The 16,353-nt window shown below is 31.1% G+C and overlaps 1 protein-coding gene across 2 annotated transcripts in view; it reads right to left on the bottom strand.

The window, feature by feature from the left end:
* Positions 1 to 10,286, bottom strand: part of LOC129953952 (probable basic-leucine zipper transcription factor D) — a 401,434-nt gene extending 391,148 nt beyond the window's left edge. For both annotated transcript variants that reach the window (XM_056067515.1, XM_056067514.1), the window contains exon 1: positions 9,674 to 10,286. The gene's annotated coding sequence lies outside the window, so the exon portion shown is untranslated. The remainder of the gene's footprint in view (positions 1 to 9,673) is intronic.
* Positions 10,287 to 16,353: the final 6,067 nt, after the last annotated feature.

Genomic DNA, 16,353 nt, shown 5'->3' on the forward strand with positions numbered 1-16,353 from the left:
GCTTGTTTTTTACTATTTTGTCAAAAAGCTTCGGAATTGTTGAAATTTTACTAATTGGGCGATAATTTATAACCAACGTTTTATCTCCGGATTTAAAAATTGGATTAATATAAGACACTTTTCATTCATCTAAAAATACCATTTGAAAGAGATTGGTTAAAAATAATCTGAAGGGGTAAATATAGAATACTATAACAGTTTTTTAACCTTATTGGAAAAACACTATGAATATTTGGTTATCTAGTTGGAACCAAATCAAGTAAGGTGGTAGAAACATCCTCTTATTCACACTGAAAACTACAACAATCTGTTATTTGCAATATACAGTTGCAATCGTAGTTATTGCCGACAACTAAAACCGTAGTGCTGTAAAAAGTTTGGAAAAATTCAGCAAACCAATCAACAATAGTCTGGGGTTCACTGGAAACATTATAAGCCATTACTGAAGGAAATCCAATGGATTTCGCTTTACATTTACGAATTTCCAAACTTCTTTAGTTTTGGCTTCAATTCAATCTCTGTAGTATGTACATAACTACTAAAACAAAATTTTGATAGAAAAACATACTCTTTCCGAAGACGAGAATATAAAGTTAAATTTTCATTACTAATATTGCTTTTAAAATTCTTAAAAGCTTTATTTTTGACTTTTTCCTATCTACGTTATCTTGAATCGGACCAAGGGGGATGAGAATTAACTTTAAAGTAGGAACGAGGAACAGCGTCAACCAATTCACTTACAAACATATATACAAAATATTCGAAATTATGTTTTAAACTAATATAATTATTAGATTGCCAATCAAAATTTGAAACTTTGTCATTCAATATATTTAAGTTTAAAGAACTAAAGTGATATTTAAATTTATTCACCAATGAAAAGCATTATAATTTTTAAAACTAATATTTTTTATGCATGACATGGCACTGTGGTGAATCGAGTTTGAAAACAAGGGGATGCATTTAGAGATTTCAAGCTCAATATTATCGTTTATAAATACTCTCTGCAAGGAATTGTGAAAAAAATAAACTTGAGTTAAATTTAAAGCTAACGAGAAATCAATAAGCTTTTTAAGTTTTTCATTTGAGAGCACAATTGGTAACACTCTATTTTCGTTTCGTTTTGTATCCATTTTATTTCACTCAATTTAAAATCACGAACTACACAAACGGAAATGTTATGTTCAGAATAATTAGATAAAATATTTTCAATGTTATTCAAATGAGCCAAATCAATAGATAAATGAGAATCAGGTGAAATATAACTCAAAAATATCAATAATTTACAATCATAGGTCCCTTCTTTACAAAAGTATTGTTTTTCAATGTTGTCTTCAGAAGATATTCCAAGATCGATAGATTTAGCGACATTTCCTTTTCTGCTGCCCACATCTTGACGAACTCGACGAAACAGATGAAACTCTGATGCATTGATTACTTATTTCATTGAATAGCTAAGTTTCCACAAATCCGTAAACATTATACTCGGAAAAGTCCACATTCACAGAGACCATATAATTAGTTCTCATTCCGCCCATGTTCTGATAATAAATACAAATTTTGTTTACATTGACTTTTTTACCTCTTCTCACTGACTCGGTTCCGTCGTCAGATGCATCTTTTTGTTGTTTTCCTAACTTTATTTGATGATAAATTCTTTTCAGAAAAAGTATAGGAGTAGCAAATATTTTCAGTTAATTTGCTCCTACAAGTTCTTATTTTTATTAATTTTTTGTAAGGCTTGGTTGTGTCAGGTTTCTGTTTTTTTCTCGAAACTTTTTCGGAAGTTCAATTTAAAAAAAAATCAAAACAAAATTTGACACGTGCAACATCACAGTTTAGGCACATTATACGATAGATGATTTGCATTTAAAGAGACTTTACTTCACTTTTGCAAAGTGCAAGAAAAGAAATATTCAAAAACAAAAACAGGGACAACAATGAATACGGTAAAATTCCTTCAAAAAAACAGTTAAAGTTTTGATACCAACCAAATTATGTATACATTTTTAAAATACGTCAGGTTGGTTAAAAATCAGGGAACATTAAAAATTAATTTTGAACACATGTATAAGATCCATTAAATTCAGGTTTGCAGCTCAGCTCTTTTATTTACTTTTACTTAAAACATATTTTGTACGAATCTCCTACTTATATGTACTCCTTGATTAAGGAAATATTGTCCCCCTTATTTTCTTATGTAATAAATAACAACCTGTAAGAAACATATCAAAAAAATAAGTATAAATCTTGACATATGATGGAAGAGCACTTCTTGTCTCATTCTTCTTTCGATTCATCATATCGAATCAACATGACAGACATAAAAGACAAGCAGAGAGAAGAGAAAAATATGAAAACCTGCCAAAGGGACAGAGTAGTAGACATACCTTATTTGACGTCTGATAAGTTCTTCTTTTTTCGTATTTCATCAAAACACATCACATATCACGCTGATATCACAAACTAAATCTTGTTGAGATTTTATTTCCCATGCATTTTTTGTCTGCTTTTATCTTTCATTTCAAACAGCCTCATGTGGTGAAATTAAATTTATTATCATTTTTCATCAAAAGAATTAAAATAATTGTAACACTTCAATTTATAACATCAAAGTGGTGATAGCATCTTTTAATTAATTGAGTTGGATTTTGTGGCGCTCGCTCAATAGGGGGAACGATAAATGGTTCACCACAAGAATGATTCTTAAAGTTTCTTGGGAATGAAATGAAAATGAAGATACACAAAATTTGAATAAACTTTCATTCGATACTTGAGAGAGATATATGTACCATGGAAAATTTTCTTGATTACATTTTTTGATGAATCGAAAATCCATAAAAATTATTGACCCAAATTTGTTTGGGAAAAAATAACAGTTAATATTCATAACATGACCTTAAGAAAAAAACAGCATAAATAAGCTTGGAAAATGTTTTCTTAATAAGCGCACTCAGCACTATATTATGTTCGACATGAAAATGCCGCCACTATGGCACATTTTATATCTCGATTCATCGAAATGATTATTGAAGCTGTTTTTTATTTTCTTCTTTGATTTAAGTAATTTTTTTTATTTTTCGTTTTATATGAGAAACGTTTATTGCGCAAATGAACTGAAGAAACCATGTTCAATTAAAAAAATTAAGTAATTAATGCAAAGAGCTGGTCGACAAGTACATATATGTATGTAGCTACAGTGTGTGTATTATAGAAGCGGCTATTTAATGCTTTGATCTTCCATCGCGGCATCAACTTATTAGAGCAACGTAATTCAATGAGTCTTATTTAATTTATTTCGGTATTAGACATAGATACTCAAAGATTATTTTTTTATGTCTGTGAAATATTGAATGTAAAGAAAATTGTGAAATATGCTTTGATTGGAATGTGGAAATATATAACAATTAAAATTCATGGAAGATTTTTTTTCAGAATGCCTAAAGCACACAAAAACAAAAACAAAAACAAAGCAACAATTTTGTCCCATAATCTGATAAGCCTCAAAATGTTGACCTCAAAAAATATACTAGTTTCTATTTATAATAAGCCTTTATTGACTTTGGCTATAACCAATGTGTCAAACATACATCAATATCATAACAAGCAACAGTTTATACCGTTCAATCAATACATATGATCATTTTTGACATCTGCGGTCATCAATAACCAATAAACCAACACCTGTCAATGGCGGCATTAATTCATATTACAGCTTAGGGCGCATTATAATTCATTTTTTTTCCATTCTTATGACACTTTAAATAAAGAGTAAGCTTGTTAGGTATTTATCATTATTTTGTTTTTGATTGCTAACTCTATTCACATACATTTATAAATGCACAGTATATATGCTGTGCACATTTAGCTGTATACAAGATAATGAACTATATTCTAATTTGCATTAATTAGAAGAAAACGAGGTACCGGATTTAAATAAATCCATGCTGCGAATAGTTTATTTTTTATTGCGACAAAAATCAGAACACCCCAGAGGGAAATATCATATACAATAATTTTTATTAGTTTCGTGCTGTTTAAATAATCAATCTTGAGTTAATAAAAATAAAAGGAAATTAAAACAATAATTTTTTAATGTGGGAAATGATTGATACAAATAATAGTTACTAATTTATTATTGTGTATATGGCTTTTGTTTGGAATTATTATGTTTTTGCTCTTTTGATAAAGCCAAGCCTTATTTTTGTTTAATTGGAGTAATTAAAAATTCTTTTGAATCTATGTACCACCAATGGTGAAAATGCGATAAGATGTTGTTCAGTTAGATAGTTGATTAGTGGGGGGTGACATTCCATTTATTTCTTATTCAAATTATGTTATGCAGCAAAACTTTGAGTTGCTAAAATTAAAAGTGTGATATTTGTTAATTTTTTGCAGGTCATTTATCGTTGAAAATTTAGCAGCAGAATTTATTTGAATTGCACACGAGCAACTTATACTTCAATCTTTTTACCAACCTCAGTCAGTATTCAAACATTGATTTTATGTTCACGCATTTTAAAGGTTGGTAAAATCGTTCCAAAATTACAAAATTAAACTAAACGAAACAAAAGACATGACATCCGAACTTGATTTTAAAGTAATGAAGTAGGAACGGCAAAGAATGTTGGATTCATAACCTTTTTAAATATTTACTACAGGTTTTCTAAAATAAAAATGGGTGGTGCGACAGTCCGTTGAGAGCCAAGGCCTAGTGACTTACAACTCTCAACCATTCCTGTGTGCGAGTAATGTTGTCAGGAATGGAGGGAGAATTTGTCAATTCCTCGCAAGAGGCAGTACCCGTGAAAAGACTTTAGATGGCATAGGCAGGGATCGAACCCAAGACCTCTAGCATGACAGTCCAACGCACTAACCATCATGCCACGGGTACCACTACTGACTACAGATTTTCTAGTTCTTTAATTTTCAACTGAGGTTTTGCTTTCTAACCTTTTTTTTTAATTTAATAGTAATTTTTAAATTAAATAGACTTAGTTTTCCACTTATTTCAAATATACAACTGACATACCTTGCTTCATGGCAGAGGTCTTGGGTTCAACCCCTGCTTTTGTCACCTAAAATTTTTATCTTAGAGGCAGTCTCTCTTGCGAAGAATGGACAAATCTTCCAAGCGTTTTCTTCAATTAGCCGTTCGGATTTGGCATACAAATTGTAGGCTGAGCGGTCCAAGTCTCTAGACCCTGATTCTGCACGAGCATAAATAAAAATACATATTTTTTTCAATTCCATATATTGATCTTTGCTTAATTTAAAATAGTCTTTGGATTGACATTTTGTTTAGAACCGCTGAAGCTGTTGAAGCTCTTTCAGTTAAAGTTCCCAATTCGCTTAAAATAGCCAAAAAACTTTCATAAACAAAATTAACTGTCTGTAGTCTGTTATCAGATTCTTTACTGGTCTTACATTTCATCATTGTCAGGTAGCTAGCTGATTCGATAAATAGATGACAATGACAAAATTTTCAAATGCTTTTAACAATGACATCTGAAATGTGTCTATCAATTGCTGACATCTTAGATTTTTGCAATACTATCTCACAATTTATTCTGACATTATTTAAAAATCTGAAATATGTTTGTACTTAACTTCTAGCACTTCATATAACAACTGTTAAGAATTTCATCATTCTTGTAATATTTTCACTTAATTTTGTGAAATTTTAGTTTTCCAAATATGAAATCAGAATAACACAATCAACTTTTCTCACAAACAGCAAACTTGATTTTCAGTACAGCAACGCGAAAAATAGTCATCCTCATTCTTACCGCCAGAACTTAAATACATTTATGATCTCATAAAACCAATCTGTTTTCTCTACTCTCTCTAAGTCACCTCTCATATATTTTTTTACTACAAAATCTCTCAACTTACTGCAAAGTTGAATTACCTGGAGACCATTACCAGCGGTATTAATTGTATGATGATGATGATTTGAAAGAAATAAAATAACAACAAACTTAGAAAGAAATCCAAGAGCGGTGTGGGGATGGTGTATGCGTGCTTTTATAAGTAAAATAGATAGAAGTAAGTATCTAAGATTGTTTCTCACAACCAAGCCGCCTCTAAGTGCAAGCAAATTGCAAAGAATTTATAATCGATTTTGTGGAATTTTCTTGCCTTTAAATACCTACCGCCAGGCAGCCTTTTTTGAGATGGAGTTTTATAAAATGTCATGTGCGCCGCCGCCGCCGTCGTCATAACTATGGGTTGTGTATATGCTTTAAGTTTCATAAAGTAAATTAAAAACAAAAAAAGTAATCAAACAACAACTAAGCAAAGTGAATCATTTTGTTGGAAAATAACGTACAATAATTATTTAATTGCAAAACGCATTTTTCCCTTTCTTATTTTTCTTTTATTTAAGTTTTTGATAAAAATAGATGATGGGAAATTTTATAAACTCCTTTTTGAAATCAAAAACGAAAAACAAACACACAAAACCTAAGACCCCTACTTAGCACCTTCTCCATGAAAAAAGAAACCATAAATTGAGAATGCAAATTAAGTCATTCAAATGCTGAGTGGTAGATTTTATTTCCTGACTTATGATGTGAAAATACAAAACAAAAAAGAAGTATTTTTCCCTATGAAACTTTATTCTTTGTATATTACCTGGCTTTTGAATGAGCTTGATGATAAATTTGATATGAGATTAGTTTATGAAGAAGGGTCAAAAGAACTCAATTTCAAGCTAAAAAGATATATCTATTCAAACGTCATAATATTTGTGATAATAAATTGATGAAACCATACGATAGTGGGATTGATGTTTATCTTGTCGGTGGCGGTAAATATTTATGTATCCATATCATGACGATGTGATTGGATGTGTTTTATCATTTAAATTCATCATCATAATCATGATCACAAGTAATGAAGAAATAAAAGATAAAATAAAAAAGGCGTTAAACATAAGTTTTGATTGGCAGTTGAGAGATGTTCGAATGAACTATGAATTTCATAAGTGGGCGTAATAGATCGTTGATCGTTGCAGAGAGTGTTAATTTTTATCGAAACGGGGGGATCTATATTTTTTTTCTGGGCCTCTTATATGTAAATTCAAGTAAGACAATTGGGTATGGCTATATCAAGGAAAACATAAACACATGCTTAAGGTCGATGTTGGAGTAAATTCTGAAGCGGAAAGTTTTTTTTTAAACTGCGAGTGGGTTTGATTTAATTTGTTTTCCACAAATAAAAATGAAATAAAAACAAACATATGGACGCAACTGTTAACATTTTTGAGTTCTGCATATATTTCAAACCCTTCCATGGATCATTTAATTCTCAAAACAAAACAGAAATGAAAAACAATGAAATAGTTTTATTAATGGCCAAAACCTTTTGAAGGTTTTCCTGTGAAATGAGGAAAATCACTTTTGAAGGTTTATGAAATAAACTTTGCTTTAAAATAAAGCAAACAAAAGAGTTGAGCAACGAACTCAATTTTTTATTACTTTCTGTTGTAAAAAATAACAAATTGTTCTAACTTACTATTTTAAACGTGTGTTAAATGTGTTGGTTTGTTGCATAAATTAATATTAAAATTCCACTTCTCATATTTTTGTTTATCTAGCACAACTTATTATTCATTTTTGTTTAATTAAACAAAATAAATTCAATCAATAAATATAAAAATTCAAACACCAAATTATTGATGGTAAGAGATAAAATTCATGGTTAATGCACTGAAACAGTTTGTTTTTTTTTATTGCTATTATTATGAAAGCTCATATGTGATAAACTGTTAAATGACAACTCAATCGTTTATATTGTTTAAAAAATAATTATCATAATGAACTTTATAGTTTCACAACGACAGAATAGAAGAAGGCTTCGATTTTTCGTCTTCTTAATTTTGAAAACAAAATAAAAATAATTAGATCAATGTGCTGAGATGCGGTGATAAAATTTGAATATTTATAGAAGTTGTTTTAACTTTGTTTAATTGTTTTGTTTGTGCTGTTAGACAATATATTAAGTGTTTTACTGCCACCGGTAAATTGAAGAATAGCTTAATTTAAGAGTTTGCTTTGTTTGGATTTTTATAAGCCATTTTTTTAAATGAATTCAAATTGAATTTCAGCAAACTTAGTAAATTCATTTATAGTACCGTATCCAATCAGAGAGTTTTTTAATATTTACATATATTGACTGTTATTTCAATTTCCATTAAGGCATTGAATCGTGTAAAATGGTTCTGGAAATTCAAATTTTGATGCAATTTAGATAATTGATTTTTGAAAGAGTTAAGTTTATTTCAGATTGAGAACAATATTTAAATAACCTTTCAACAACTTGGCTTATGCTGGAAAAGACACTTTCAATGAGATGTTGCTTTTAAATCTGTTACAACGTTTAGAGTAACTGTTTTTTGTTTCAAATTTATTTTTCAAACAAACAGACCTAAGGCTTTTTATTTATTCAAATTTAAGATACGATGTGTAAGAAATTGTTGTAGGGATATAAATTTATCAATAAGGTTAAACACTTAGCTGTTGTTGTTTTATTTTATTTAAATTAAAAACGTATGCATATCTCTCTAAGGCTTTGAAGGAAAGAATTTTATTTTTTCATTTTCTACACACGGTCTTTGGTTTGATTTTTAAATTAATATTAAAAAAAAAGCTCATGAAAGAGGTACACTTTAAATACAAGTCCGTTATTGCAATTGATAAGCATAAGGCTTGCATTTGGAGGACCTCAAACAGCCAGCTGCCGTGGTGTGATAACTAGTGCATCGCCTCCGTAAGCTACTTGGTCAAGGTTCGAATATCAGTGACAGTAGAAAAATTTCTCAATTAATGTGAACATACCAAAAGCTAAGTACCACAAATATAAGAATCTTATGTTAAGTAGGCACCTATAAAATATATGCAATTCTAAACTTTCGTTAAAAAGTGGTTATTGTAAAATTCAAACTCTACTAATGATCAAGACATGAGCCTGGTCCTTACTAACATGTTAAATTCAATAAAATTCAATATGTTAACGAGAAACAAAAAGTAATTGCCAACGATGGAAGTACTGTAGACATTAACCCAAACCAAACAAGATTCGAAAATGCCGAAGCGAATATGTTCTTAAGAATCTTTATCTCTTAAATCTAGAAAAATAAAAATGTATAAATGACGACGGCAAAAATTATATTTAACAAAACATCTTTTTCTAATCAAACCCATAATATCCGATTTGTAGAATTTTAGGACCATGCAACTCTTTTGGTGGCCTTTAAAATACTTATCATATCAAATTCAATTAATTTATCTTCACCATAATTTTTCAACTTTTGCAAACTTGACATCATATAAACACCGACAAGTCAAAATCTGATTTTAAATAATGTTAAAAAAAAATGACTAAAAACTAGTATTCCGCCCAACATCATGAATGATTTCAACAAGCAAAAAAATGCATTATATAATTTATGATCTCAACCATCTATTTGCCAATTTTCAAACGACACAATTTACCAATTGAACAACTTCTATATGAATTGACTTTGTCAACATTCATTAATTTAAGCATACATTTAATTACTATTTTTTTTTTTCGATCCAACAACTTATAGAGTGCGTATGTTATATAAACATATAAATATGTATGTTATCTTCAAAGATACTATGATTATTTATTTACAAGAACTCACCTCAATTAGTAATCACACAACATTATTTTATGTAGCAAGAAAATATTACTTTTTTCAAAAATAATGCACAATTCCAGTTAAAATACGACGAAAAATAAAATAAAACAAAATACGACCGTTAAAAATGTAAAAACAAATTCGCGAACTAAAATTCAACAACGTTTTTGTTGCTTCTTTTTTCAAATATTGAAATATTTTTTTTTACTTCTTCACACAAATTGACACGAAAATCAAAAAAAAACTTAATAAATTTATATTAAAATCAACTTATTTAAAGTACATGACATTTTTTTTTTTACTTAATCACTCGATATGGAGTTGGTTTTTATATGTATTTTATTTTCTATGCTTCTTCGAAAAAGAAAATTGCGTGCACGTGATTAATAACCATGCTGATATTTTGAATCCATTAATATGCAAATTAAGCAGTTTACTACAAGAAACTCTAAGAAGTTATGGTATTTATCTTTAAAATCTATAAAGGAATGTAAAAACAGGATTTTTCTTATTTATTTTTGTTGAAACAGAAAATACAAGAAAAAAAACACTTAAACCACAAACTTACACTTATTTTGTTATTATGTTATTTTTAATAAAAAATAATTATTATTTACACAATGAACACCGAGTGCACTGAAAGAATTATAACATAAAATTCTGAAAGGAAATATTTTATTTTATTATTTATTTTGTTTAACACAAACAACATTTGTATACAAATTCTGATTTAAATTATTTTACTCCAATTATATTATATGAGGCCGTTTGAATAAATTAGCATTGAATAGTATGAACCTGGCACATGTGACACAACCGCACAACCTGTCTGTGTTTTGTTTTTATTTTAAAAACATAAATTATAACAATAATTAAGTTAAACACTAACTGACAACAAATTATCTTAAATCCGGCTTAAGCGGAACAAACCGCCTTCGATTTTCACCGGGAAATGGCTTACACTATACAGTTGTCTCAATCTCAACACACTTCCTTCACTTTACACAGAAAGCACAAAGCTGCTCTAATAATGACATAAGCCCGATGCCATCAATGAGGTTGTCAAAAACCGCATCACAAACAAAAATAGTATTAATCAATCCAAATGAAACGAACGAGATACACAACAAACTTTAAAAAAAAAAACAAAAACTGAGATGGTTTTGCTTACAAAATTTAAATCAACAACAACATCTCATATGAATGTGTACCAAAATAATAAAAGAAGAACAAACAAAAAACGACCAAGCAAACGACCACAGCGCACAATCAATCCGGTAAGAAAGACGTACATAGACTGCGAGAGGATTTACCAGGTGAGCTTATGCTAAGGCACCAACCTCTAGAAGACCGACTGACCGAGTAATACAGTACTGGTTGTTGGAGCTGTTAGAGCTGTTAGTTTGTGCTGTGCGCGGTGTTATTGCGCTCGTCGAGTTTGGTGTATATAGTGTGGTTTTAGCTTTTGGCATCATGATCATCAGCGTCATCGCATCAGCTCACAGCACTGCACTATGCACAACCTATATGTGCGCCAAGCAAAATCGCAACCACCACCACCACCATCGATCGTTGCAAGGAACATTCGTGTTGTGCTCGTGAGCCGCTTCAAATTCCAAGCTCCAACATAGATACTCATTCTGCAGCACTTCTTGTGGTGTGCCTGTGATGCTATGTGATGCAGCAACAGCAACTCATGCATTAAGACAAGTTTGTGCTTTGCCTCTTTTGCAAAAGGTTGGTGTACTCTTGGGTTTCTTCTGTGCTTCTTCTTCATCTGTTAAATTCTTCTTCATCTTTTTTTCTGTGTTTGTACACTTGTATTGAAATTTGCGGTTCTCTTCCAATGAGAAACAAAAAACAGGCAGTGGCTTTATAATTCAACCAATAAAAAGACAACTAAGAAAAAGCTACCACTGGAAGTTGGTAAAATTTCATTGGTATTGGTACTGGAATGTGATTAAGAGAATTTTGTGTTAAGAGAAAGGCATTTTTCTAGTGTGTGAGTGTAACGTAAAAGTTTACAAATAGAACCGTTTTTCTCTTTAATGTATCAACCCCAAGGCATTTGGATAAATATTATGCTATTGGAGAAATCTTCAAGTTTCTACGTCAACTCTTTTGATTTTCAATGCGATATCTCTTTTGTAAACGAAAACATTGCACTGATTTGTCTACACTTAGACAAATCTTTAATAAACAGTCGCTTACAAAAATTTCAGTGAAGAAATTTGAAAATCAACTCTTTTGATTAATGTATAAGGCGAAGAGGATTAGGATGTTTGTTGACATACCATCATTTTAGGCATATTAAAGAACAAATGTAAAAATATTTTTGATGTTTGGGAGATTTTGTATAAATACAAAAAACTAATTTGAAGTTTTTAGGTTTTGGATTTTTAAAATTGCCGTGTTGACGAGTGTATGAAATTAAGTTTTCTGTCAAAATATCTTCTTTTAATCGGTCGCTAAGGACAAATCATCATAGCATGTGTCCAAATCATAAAACTTTATATTCAAAATGGTTTTTTAAAAGCAGCAACGATGTGCACGTTGTGACTTTTTTTTAATGGGGTACATGGTCGTCCTTCCAAGTCGATTTTTCATTGTTTGGTGGCCAAATTCATATCCACACACGTTCATCAACGTAATGTAAGATCTGTCGAAAAAATCGTAGCCGTTCGTGTGTAGCAGAATTCGAGGGAGCTAATTCCACCTGGCTCATAAGAACTTGACCTGTCGTAGATTACAATATGGCGAATGTGGCCTACACCCATAAAATTCCAACTGACCCAACAGCTGAAAGCAAAATCTTCGATTATTGTGTTTTTGAGCTTTTGGAAGTTGATCTTAAATTTGACCAAAAAATCATTTTAGCGTTAAGGCTCATTTTTGGAACAAAATTGTTTAAATTTGGGATGGCACCGATCCACGCAAGATTCATGGGATGTCATTGCTTCTAAAAAAAGTTTTTGTCTGGTGTGGATTTTGGAATGGATGTGGAGCTCCATCAGCCCGTGCTTCTTCGAAAATGATGCTGGCCAGGACATCAACGGTGATTGCTTTAGGTCGATGATCACCAGCTTCTTGTGGCCTGAATAGGATAATATGGACACCGAAGAAATACGTTTTCAAAAGAGTGGAACTACGTGCTACACAGCTTAACACGCAATCGATGTTCTGCGCAAGTGGTATTATGGTAGGATTATCTTGCGCTGAGTTGCCACCAAGATTGTTTGATTTGACCTTTTAAGACTTTTTCTTGTAAGACTTTCTTAAGTCGCAGGCTTATACAAATAAGGCGCAAACCACCGTGGCCCCCAAATACAACCTAATCGATGCCATCGGTCAAATTCAGCCTAATGTATGCACGAGTCATTGAAAACTGGACCTGTAAACGATGTTATATTTCCTACATAATGTCATTGGTCAATTAAAGATAAAATCTTATTTGTATATCATAAACAATTCAAATTAAAAATCGACGAGACTTTAACAAAAAAGTCTTTAAAAATATCAAATTCTACTCACATTGTTGTAATTGAGTTTTTTTTTTTTTCTTTTTCAAATCAAAGCAAACTTTCTATCATATCCTACAAAAGGTGCACATTTTAAAATAAAACTACACCAGTATCGTAAAAAATATAAGCAACAAAATCCATATTTCAAGTCATATTAAGGGTTGTTTGTTTAGTTTAAGCGATATCCGTAACAAAAAATAAAATTATAGCAAGTTCTGAGATCAGCTCTTTCGTATATCTCCCACCGAAGATACAACTCTTTAAATTTTCTTCGTGCTTTTGAATATATATCAATTTATTTTATCTCAACACTGAAAGCAGACGCTCTTTCTGCAAAATAACAGTACATATTTTTCTCTTCCGCTGTACCACACTCGCTCACTCTTCTCATTTTACCACCTTCAAAGCTCTTATAAAAAATTGCAACAGCCCCTATGCATCGATAGAAACCTAGAACAAAACATTTTCGTTTTTTTTCTTTTGTTCTTTATACTTTTTACTACGAAACCCGTTACTCTAGTGCGAGGGGCATACCCAAAACAACACAACACTTTGTTTTTGATTATCTCTCCTTCCTACTTTCGTCCTCTCCTTTAAAAGTGTGTTATACGTATAGACATCAGAGGCATAGAATAGAGATACGAGTTTATTCCAAACACAAATCGTGCTCGTTGGCTTGCCTTATATTTCTACTGTTGCACCATCTACATCATTCGTGTTCCGTCGAGTGCTATGCCTGTGCATAAGGTGCACTCGCTCAGAAAGAGCAAGATGATGGAGCAAATAGGAGGCTTTAAAAGCAGAAATAAAATTTAAAAAAAATGATCAGGTGGATAATTAATGTGCTGCCAGAGCATGGTCGATGGTCGATCTGCTGCTGGGTTTTGTGTGGATGTTGATGGTGTTGTTTTTTTTTTTCTTAACCGCCAGTGGTGGCGTGAGTTGTGATTTTTGCACAGAAAATAAACTGGCAACCATCATAATCTAGCTCTATGACCAAAAGTCTCAAGTCCGTCCGGTGTTATTTTATGCTTTGGGGTGAAAACTTACGTATATGTTTGATGGATGTTTCTAGGTGTCTTACCACTATTTGGGCGGACTGAATTTTTAAACTATTATCAATCAATTGCACAGCGTGGACTCATCATTTTTTCTTTGCTTATTTTCAACCCATGATGCGAATAAAAATTAAAGTTATACAAAAAAAAATTAGCAAAAGATCATCAATCACTTTCGAATAGTTGAATTCGACCATGTTGTAAGTTTGTTCAGAAGATATGAAGACGATGAACAACTTTTTATCTGACAGAATTTTATTTTTTTATTTTCGTAAAATGTTGACCGGATATTTTTAATAAATTACAAATTCAATCAGATAATAATTGTCGAGAAAAAGAAAAAAAAAAAACTAAAATCCAAAAATAAAAACAAAAGTATATAAGACAGCCACGAAAAATTGTTGGTTGTTTTTTCTTGCAGATCAAGAAGAATTATTATTAGTCCTTGAGTGTCGCATGTTGTCATGTCAACATCATCAGAGAGGGAAAAAAATGAAGACATGCTTTCTGGGTACCTTTAGCTGCGCCTGAGTCGTGTCGCGGTCGTGTCAGTTACAGCAAAGTTATTTTATTGATGATAAATTAAAAAAGTAATTTAAAGCTAATTACTCAGCGAGAACTAGTTGTGGCCTAAGTGTAATCATCACTCAATTCATTCAGAGTAATTATAATAATTAGTCAAGATTTAAGCTTCGTGTTGTCATCAGTTTGTTTCAATTGGAGTTGGAATTTTGACATTTCTTCAAACTAAAAAACCTTTTAATTTATCGAAAACAGTACAACTGCGACTAACTATTATAGGAGCATCACAGATTTCCAGCTTTTTTATCATCGTAGAAATATTTTGAACAAATTATACATAATTTATTTGATTTAATAAAATGTCTTATTAATGGCACACAAAAAATATTTTGTAAGCACCATGTTACCACGAGTAATCAAAGGGTTAACTAAGGGATCGAACTTTGTTTCTGCAATTCAAAATTTTCAGAAAGTAGTTAGCTTATAGCAAGCGTCAAACTATACGAGCAGAGGCTCATCATAAGTTCTTGTGTTAGTTTTTAGTAAGAAAATAAAACAATTACATCCTTACACACTCGTAAAATACAAAAAAAGTTATATAAAATGCTCATTCGACTTCAAACTTCATTCTTATCATAGTTAGTTCTATGGAAGTAAATATATATAAAATCAAATGTACCCAGGTGATGAGTTCCGCTTCAGTTATTCAAATGTACACAAGATAGCAAATAAGGTGCATCAGTTTCACCATTAATGAGTTGAAGCAGAAATATTAAGTCATTATTCACACGCCTTTGATGGAGAGATTGCATTTCAACAAACTAAATACGATAGGGAGGAAGATCAAATGGATCATTAAGGGCCAAAGCAAATGGAATTAGGTTGGATTGATTCAAACGTATTCTATGAATTTCGTAATAAGGAGTCCATACTACTTCGAAGTGTACGAAGGAATTATGAAGTGTTCTTGGTATATAAAGTCAATTCATAACCTTGTTCTAAGGCTTTTAAGCACATGTGAGAAGATTTGTAACGGGTTATCTTTATTTCACAAAACCATGTCGCTGTTCGTAGATTCTTACTATAAAATGCTATAGTTTCACAAACAAATTTACTTGGTCAAACCATTTACGAATACAAGAAAGCTTTGCAATAGGCCTGTTGTTAATTATATCCGCCTTGTAACCTTTTTTGAAAATTGGTGTGAGAATTGACTTCTTCCATATACGAGAAAATTTGCCTGTTTTAACAAAAAAAAATTAATATGAATGTAAGGGATTCAACATCTTTTTAATACTATCATCCAACACGGATAACAGATCAAGGACCATACTCTAAAGCACAGGGATATGACTTAAGCTAGTGAAGATTATGAAAAACTGTATCGACTACTTAAGGGCTATTAAAAATTGCCTCTCAACTCGCGTTCAATGACCTAAGACGATCTTCAGTATGATGGAATGAACTCAGGAATATCCCTTCTTCATGAGGATTTGGCAGCGAAATTTATAGCAAGAAGTCCAAGGAAAGTTCACAAAAAATCCTACGTGTACTTGCAGAATTTAATTGTGACATTAATGAT

Source organism: Eupeodes corollae, chromosome 1, assembly GCF_945859685.1.
Source record: "Eupeodes corollae chromosome 1, idEupCoro1.1, whole genome shotgun sequence".
NCBI classification, from domain to species: domain Eukaryota; kingdom Metazoa; phylum Arthropoda; class Insecta; order Diptera; family Syrphidae; genus Eupeodes; species Eupeodes corollae.